The 8,776-nt window shown below is 35.0% G+C and overlaps 2 pseudogenes; both read left to right on the top strand.

Annotated features, from left to right (window-relative positions):
• The first annotated feature begins 2,845 nt into the window (after positions 1–2,845).
• Positions 2,846–3,850, top strand: LOC122590083 (annotated as a pseudogene).
• A 687-nt stretch (positions 3,851–4,537) lies between these two features.
• Positions 4,538–6,371, top strand: LOC122588460 (annotated as a pseudogene).
• Positions 6,372–8,776: the final 2,405 nt, after the last annotated feature.

The raw sequence follows: 8,776 nt of genomic DNA, 5'->3' as shown, positions 1-8,776 counted from the left end.
CAATAGAAGAAGCCAAATCCAGACGCATAACTAAGACTGTTACTTTTGTCTTAAGAAAAAACATCTTCATGTTGTTCGTCAACACTTATCTCACATATGGTTTCTTTTTGCAGGGCATTTGGATGATGCCTACAAAGAACAACAATTGGTTTTAATTGAATTTTGATCAACTTAACACAATCTCATTTTCAATATTATAGCATTATTCTGTATTTAATAACACAAATTTCCTTTTAACACCAAAAGTTTCATTGCATTTGTAATATAAAAGCTTCATTATTTTTGGGATAATAACTTAAAAGGAAAGTAAACTAAGCCTATAATATATATAATTAACTGATGATTTACATCCTCAAAATACTAAAACTGTTTAGTTTAATTTTGATAATGACTCTTTTACACTACTACAAAAACTTGTAAAGGAAACCGGTTTTAAGTGGGTTTAGAAACCAGTTCTTCAACCGCTTCCTATTAAGGGGGTTTCTATTAGATCCTAATGGGAGACCTGTTTAGTAACCGGTTGTTATGAAAACAATAGAGACTTCTTTCTTACGAAGAAGTGGTTTCCTTACAAAAAGATAGAAACCTTTTTTAGTTCCAATAACTGATTTCTTTAGAAGGTTTAGACACCATTTGTATATGTAAAATACGTTTCTTACTGATTTATACAAACCCTTTTTTGATTAGAAACTGGTTTCTTTAGTAAGTTAAAGACACCATTTTTATTTATTAAATATGTTCCCATATAATTTAGAACGATTTCTCAATTTTCAGAATGGTGGTACCATAATATATATGTATATATATTAGAAACTGGTATCATGGTGGCCTTTGATGGGGAAGAAAGAAATGATAAATGATCCAATAATTTCTCCTTATATGTAATGAAAAAGAAAAAGATGATGAAAGATTAATGTTGACAAATTGTTTTTTGATCTAGAAAAGAAGATCATAATATACTATAATTTAGAAGATATTAGGAGGGAGAGAAAGAAGACTAATTGTCGTGATTTTTATTTGACCTTGGTTAATTAACCTTTATAATTTAGTCAATATTAGATGACATGGATGATCCTAATCATCACTCCACGTAAGTTAGTAAAAAATGTTTGTAAAAACTTTGTCATTGTAGCATTCTTCTAATTTTATTGATGGTTATTGATGCCACATATGTTTATAAACATTTGTTAGTGAATGTATCATTGCTCTTCCCCTCAAATTCTCCATTCACAATCAGGTTTTAAATCTTTTCCTTTTTCAAAATTATTATTATATATTTATATATAATTATTTTTTCGAGGGTTATATAAGTGAGTATGAGGCTGTTATGCACCCAACTTGGGTGAAAAACCCCTCACATACTAATATTTTAATATTTTAAATAAATACATGGCCCCCCATGATTTTTACCTTTTAAAAAAAGGTATGTGAGGGGTTTTTCACCTAACTTGGGTGCCTAACAACCTCATATTTCTTTCCCCCATATATATATATATATATATTTTAAGACTGTTCTCACTGGAGTGTTACCCTATATATATATATATATTATAATCACTAAAACCATAATTAACGGGTCTTGTTGGATTGTTGGGTAATGTTGAAATTTGTTATCTCATTAGTTTTTGTACAGAAACTCCGAAATTATTAGTAGAAAACTATAGATTCTGTAATGTAAATAAGTAAATAACTAAAATATATGAATGTGTTTGATAATATATTTATAGATATAGATGTAATACTAATCAGTAACTTTTAAAGGGTTTCTTTAATAATAAAAATCTGTTATTGTGAGAGGCCTTATTACAAGTTTGCTACCGAATGTTAGTATAGAACTTTTAATGTGTTTGCTAATATATTTATAGTATGGTGAATTAATTCTTTGATCTAGATTTTATAAATGGAGAAATTCCTTAGTTGATTTAGATAATATATTTATAGTATGGTGAATTAGTTTGTTGATTTAGATATTAGTTGATTATTGAACTTTTTCTTGTTTAAAATAGATTTCATGTCAGACCAACAAAGTGTTAGAGATGACAATGATTCATGTCTCACTTTAAGTGTCCATATTGGAGGGGTATCACGCAAGTCTTGGAGAGCATTTGGTTTGAGCTGTTTGACAGTCATTGTATTTTTGTTGGATCTTGGTTTCTAGTAGTAGAAGGTCCAAGTATGTAATGGGTTAATGTAGTAGTAGGGATAATGGTACCAAAGCTGCTGATGTGAAGGATTAACACTAGTTATTGTCTATTATTAACTATTGTCACTTATGGGATATTAGAATAGTAAAATGATTCACAATGCATTCATTTGTGAACTTGAGAGCATTCATTTATGTTTTGGTTTCAGTATGTACTTTAAAAATTTTCAAGTTTTAACAGGTGCATGGTTTCAATATGTTTTGAAAGCTGTTCGTTTTGACCTGACCCGTTTTGACCCATTTCCAAAACGACCTGTATTGACCCGGACCCGGCCCGACCCGACATGCACATTTTGCCAGCTCTAGTTCGTATTTTTTGATAATCAGTTTATATCTCTGCTTAATATATCCTGTTTGTTTTTTAATTGATTCTTATGTGAAGGTGAGACACACGTTTATGATATTTTGAAGGTGATTATTTTGTGTGTTTATGACTTTATGTTAAACTCTATCTTGATTGTTTTGTGAACAATTCCTTATGTGCTACTCCTATCCTGATTGTTTTGTGATCGGTTCTTATGTGCTAGTCTTAGTTTATGATATACGAAACTGATGTTATGGTTTATATTTCTGCTTAATATATCCTGTTTGTTTTCTGATTGATTCTTATATTATCCTCGTATGCCATATTTATGATACAGAATGGGAGAGCTAGCAGCTGAAAAGCATGCCGCGTACATCTTAAAAGTAGAAAGGAATAAAGACGATATCGAGTCTGTCCTAATGGAGCATCTTAGAATTAATGGTGTATATTGGGGATTAACTACACTCGACATTCTAGGTAAGCTTAAAGCTGTGGACCAAGAAGCGTTTATTTCATGGGTCATGAGTTGCCAAGACAAATCTGGTGGTTTTGGTGGCAATAAGGGGCATGACCCACATCTACTCTACACCCTTAGTGCAATTCAAATTTTAGCACTATTTCACAAGATAGATGCACTTGATGTTGATAAAGTGGCAAATGTTACATAGCTAGCCGACAAAACGAAGATGGTTCTTTTTCAGGAGACAAATGGGGTGAAAATAGATACTAGGTTTTCCTATGTTGCTATATGTTCTCTTGCATTACTACAACGTTTAGATAAAATCAACGTTGAAAAGGCTGTTAAGTACATTGTTAGTTGCAAGAATCATGATGGTGGGTTTGGGTGCACCCCCGGGGCTGAATCTCATGCGGGTCAAATATTTTGTTGCATTGGGGCACTTGCAATAACAGGTTCGTTACATTATGTTGATAAGGATCTTTTAGGATGGTGGTTATGTGAAAGGCAAACTAAATCTGGTGGTCTAAATGGCCGGCCTGAGAAGCTTCCAGATGTTTGCTACTCGTGGTGGGTCCTATCCAGTTTGATAATGATCGATAGAGTTCATTGGATTGATAAAGAAAAACTTGTTAAGTTTATTTTGGACTGTCAGGATAAAGAGAATGGAGGAATTTCAGATAGGCCAGATGATGCTGTTGATGTTTTTCATACTTATTTTGGAGTTGCTGGTCTTTCACTTCTCGAGTATCGGGGATTGAAGGCTATTGATCCAGCTTACGTACTGCCTGTTGATGTTGTTAATAGTATTTTCCTTCGTTGATTATTATGAAATTTAATTTAATGTAGTACTCGGTTTTGAATTCTGATAGACTTTATTTCTAAAATTAATACTAATAAAGCATCACGTCTTCTTCTGTCTACCAGCTGTAGGACAGTCCTTGAAGTAGTATTATTTGCCATAGCATAAGTATAGCTGTAATGGCACTGTCTACACCTAGCTTGCTCCATTAGAGCCACTTATGGTGGAGTGGTGGAGACACAAAGCCTCGTGCGTCTGGTTTCAATTTTTGTTTTGTCTTATGGGTTATCCAATATTACTTACAGCGACGGGCGAGTGGGACTAGCTGGGCTAGCACTACCAAAGCCACATGTTTATGGACTGACACTTTCTAGGCTGTGCTAAGTGGGGAGGGAGTGGAGGCCGGTAAACCTCATCACCGATCGGTGACGGGCGGTAACACCGCCGCCGCCCTTTTGCCGAAAGAGAGAGATTGGGTTTTTTGGTGAACTCCACCGAAGAGAAAGAGAAGAGGGAGAGGAGAGAGAAGAGAGGTGATTGGCTTGAAAAATGGACGTTTTTGTTAGTTTATTTTTTTTTAGGTTGTTGCATGTTTTTATATATGGGAAAAGTGAGTGTTTGGTTGTCATGTACCTAAGCTAGGAATAGAACCTCTCACATATTAATTTTTTAATATTTAGTCAAATTTTGATTCTTGATGAATTGGTGTGATTTTGAGAGGGAACTGAGTTTGTTTTGATGAATTTTGTGGATCATTTGTATGTAAAGTTCATGTTGCCTGGAAATAATTACTTAAACAAGGTCAAACCCTGTTGGAGGCCATCTGTGGAAGATGATGGAGGTTGTGTAAGGAAATCCGGTGATCAAGTCAGAAGAACGGATGAATTATTATGGTACAAAGATTTAGGGTCTCATCTAAGTGGTGAATTTTCAATGACTGATTCAAGCAAACAACTTGTTAGAGGATCAAAGTCAAGTCGAGTCAGGACCGTTGAGTACTTTGAAATCAGGACCTTATGGGACGTTTATCGGGGTCTATGATGGACATGGTGGGCCTGAGACATCAAGATTTGTGAACAACTTGTTTGTTAATCTTAAAAGTAAGTTGCTTTATTCAATTTTAAAAGTTTGATTTGGTTCTGAACTTGTAAAGCGTTGATGTATATCATTTTGTATCTCTATGTGCTGGAAAGTTTATAAATTTGTCATCTCTATTTTGGTGCAGAATTTGCTACTGAAGAACAAGATATGTCTGCAAATCTTATTAAAAAGGCCTTTTTAGCAACTGAAGATGAATTTCTTTCACTTGTAAGAGAACAATGGCGTACTTGCGCCCAACTAGCATCGGTAGGGACATGTTGTTTGGTGGGTGTTATTTGCAACGGGTTGTTATACGTTGCCAATGCTGGAGATTCGCGAGTGGTCAGTGGTTTTAGGGAGAGCCGATAATGGTGTCAGAGGAGTCTCTGCTGTACAATTATCGACAGAGCATAACGCAAGCTATGCTTCTGTAAGAGATGAGCCTCATTCCTGCCATCCGGATGATCCGAAGATTGTGGTTTTGAAACACAATGTTTGGCGCGTTAAAGGTCTCATACGGGTGATTTACGTATTATATTATTAGAAGTCAAACTTGGTACCTTTCAATTGATAGTTTAGCATTGATTTTTAGCAGTTTGGCTCCATTTTCCCTTGGTTGTATTAGCTTTGTCAATAGTTCAGTAGTCATTTGTTGTTTTCTGTATGATCGTATAAACTATCTTTATTTTTGAAGATATGAAGGTACCTGTTTGACTCTCAAAAGCAGCTGTCACTGTTTTTCCGGAAGTTTTCTAACTAGCTGTGGTTTTAGGTCTCAAGATCCATCGGTGACACGTATCTGAAGAAAGCAGAGTTCAATAGAGAACCTTTATTGGCAAAGTTTAGGCTGCGTGAACCCTTTGAAAAGCAACTCCTTAACCCATAGCCATCCATCTTCATACACAAACTTACCCCGAAGGATCAATTTCTAGTATTTGCTTCTGACGGTCTATGGGAGCATCTTAGCAACGAGGAAGCTGTTGATATTGTTCAAAACTACCCGCGTATCCTAAGTTTACAATCTTTTTGTTTTCTGTAAATTAATTCTGCTCCCATAAGTCAACACTCTAGTTAGAACATAGGGTTTGTGTGTTTGGTCCTAAATTGACATTGATCTTGTATTCTTGTCTTTTGTGTATGCAGGGAATTGCAAGAAGACTTGTGAAGGAGGCTCTTCAAATAGCAGCAAAGAAAAGAGAAAAGAGATATTCAGATTTGAAGAAACTTGATAGAGGGGTTAGAAGACATTTCCATGATGACATTACGGTGATCGTCATGTTTTTAGACCCTCCATCAACAAACCGAGTTTCTGCTCATGCTTCAGTATCGATAAAAGTAGGTGGCGGTTACCACGCACCAACAAGTTGTAGCATTAGGGGTTCTTTTTCGAGCAGAACCCGGTTAAGCTGCTTTGTGTTGAGTCCCATTTGTAAACTAAGGTCATGTATTTGTAACGCGTGTGAAACACAGTTGTTAGCCAAGGTCTTCTTAGATGTAGGGGAATGAGTACTGGGCATTGGCATCCTTCTCAGAAATCGAATGGCAATGCAAGATCATTCTTTCGTTCTTTATCAAAAATCTTATGATAAAATCTATTTTTGAATATGATTGTCCATGGGGTGTGAAGGCTTTTGTGTTAATGATAGTGAACAAACTTTCAACCTAAACCGCATGTTCGTTGAACAAATAATATGGAGGTGTTTGTGTAAAAAGTGCTTATAAAAGTGCTTTAGCATTTTCAAAAAACAAATATTAAACGTGGCCCTCCTTATTTGCTGCACTCCAAAATACTCGGTCAATTCTGACTTCTTCAATTATAATCCCCACTAACAACACATGCAAGTATCACGTGTATATGATCGAGTGACCTAATTAACATGCTGATCAAACTCAAACCTGTATACCTAACATGCGTAGATGTGGTTGCTCGGGTGGCTCCTTGTAACATGGTCAAAGATGTGAAGAGTAATACAGAAGGTCTGATCTGCCCCACTTGTCATGTACATACAGATTACTTTTGGATTGGCTTGTCATTCCTTAACGACATTGATGGACAACCGTAAGGTTTATTCATCTAGTCGGGTGTGACTTATGTCACCACCACAAAGATGTTTAGATGTGAAATGTGAAGATGCTAAAGATGTATAGGCACATTTAGGAAGAACTACCTTATATGAAAGATGTTGAATGAAATGATGTTATGTTGTGAGATGATATGTGCCTTAATGATGTAATTCGACTTTTATATAATGTTTTAATTGGACAAACGTTTTATAAATGAGGTGTTATCTTACTTAGCTAATTCGTTAGATAACACTTGTTTTCTTGAACTGTGTTGTTCCTTCAGGTTTAGCAAGTTTTTGATGGATGATGAGTAAAGAGCGAGACATGGGTAGATTGTTTGATGATGACCATAGTTTACCCATAGAGGCTGCTCGTTTTAGACTTTTGATTTATGTTAAGGTTTTTATGAATTGTTAAGACTTGTGATCGGTTGTTTTATGTTGGCAACCCATGGATTTCCTTTTAGACTTGTTTCTATGATATGACAAATAACACCATTTAATGAATAAACAAAACTGAATTGATTGGTTTGGACTTTTAGATGTTTGTTCCGTTTTTTTTGACACCGTTAGGTGAAATTTTTTGGATATCCTTATTTTTAAATGATGGGTGTTACAATTTGTAAACATTTAATAATCATTAATAAGTGAACAATGGCATGGACGATTGCTTCCTCCCGGGGTTTTTATGTCGGCGATCCTTAAAGGATTAAGGGCTTTTCCTCGATAATAAATCTCGATGTTCTTGCTCTTTACTATTACTTTTAAAGCATTATTAGTTAGATCTTTACTTTAATTAACAATATCTATCATTATTTCATTTATTTCGATACTCATAATTCTGATTGTCATCGCTCTAGACCTTTATTCCTTGTTTAGTCGACATAATCATTCATTTAATCTTTTTGTTTAAACGCATCTTTGAATCTCAACATATTTTACAAGCCCTTAACCTTACGAACGAAAGTTTGGTTACAAAATTAATCTAAGTCTTAAAGGGTGATTATCTTGGTTAATTGTTGACCAAAACAGATGGGTAAACCTTACGGTGGTCCATCGTCGTCGTTAAGGAAAGACAAAGTCAATCCAACTGAGTATCTCGTTTAACCTTTGCGCGTGTAGTGGTTAGTTACTTCACCCGGATACACTCAAATATAACTGTGCCATGGGGAGGTATCTAGATTCCCACACCACGTGACCACATACACACTAGCTCCGAAGAACTAACATGGGTTAAGCTTAACACAACTTTACTTATGCTCGAGACTTCTTAATTATATTAGTTTTGGCTACACTTTCACCTAAATTAATCACTAATAATCATCTTTACTTTACCTTATATTAGCTTAGGCTACACTTTCATCTAAACTAATCACATACATGTTTTATCCGACTCATTACCTCACCCGATCTCACTACTCAATACCATTTGCAGAATTTCTTGTTCGAACTTATAATTAAAATCAAGGTGAATATAGATATTGGTATAAGCGAAGTAATACGATGAAAAACATAAAATTTATTGATGATGTGCCATATGATGATTTTGAATCGTGGAAGTAAAACATTTATCTATTACTGTAGTATAGAAACAGGCGTGTCAAATACAAATATAAATGTACGTGGCCATGGAGAATATGAAAGCAATATATGGTGCGGATGATAAACGTGTCATATATTACTTTTCCATCTTACTATCAACACACAACTTTTTATTCATGTTATCGTTAGGCAATTGGACTCCCTTATGTAATGCATGTAAAAAGTAAAAAAGTGTGAAAGGAAAAAAAACAGACATCAATGGCTTGCAGACGAAGAGACATGCCAAATAGCTTCACCCTGAGCAACATGGTGTGGTTTTGGCGAG

The sequence above is a fragment of the Erigeron canadensis genome, chromosome 2, assembly GCF_010389155.1.
Source record: "Erigeron canadensis isolate Cc75 chromosome 2, C_canadensis_v1, whole genome shotgun sequence".
Lineage (NCBI taxonomy): Eukaryota > Viridiplantae > Streptophyta > Magnoliopsida > Asterales > Asteraceae > Erigeron > Erigeron canadensis.
The sequence above is the reverse complement of the archived record's forward strand: the minus strand, read 5'-3'. Positions and strand labels throughout refer to the sequence as shown.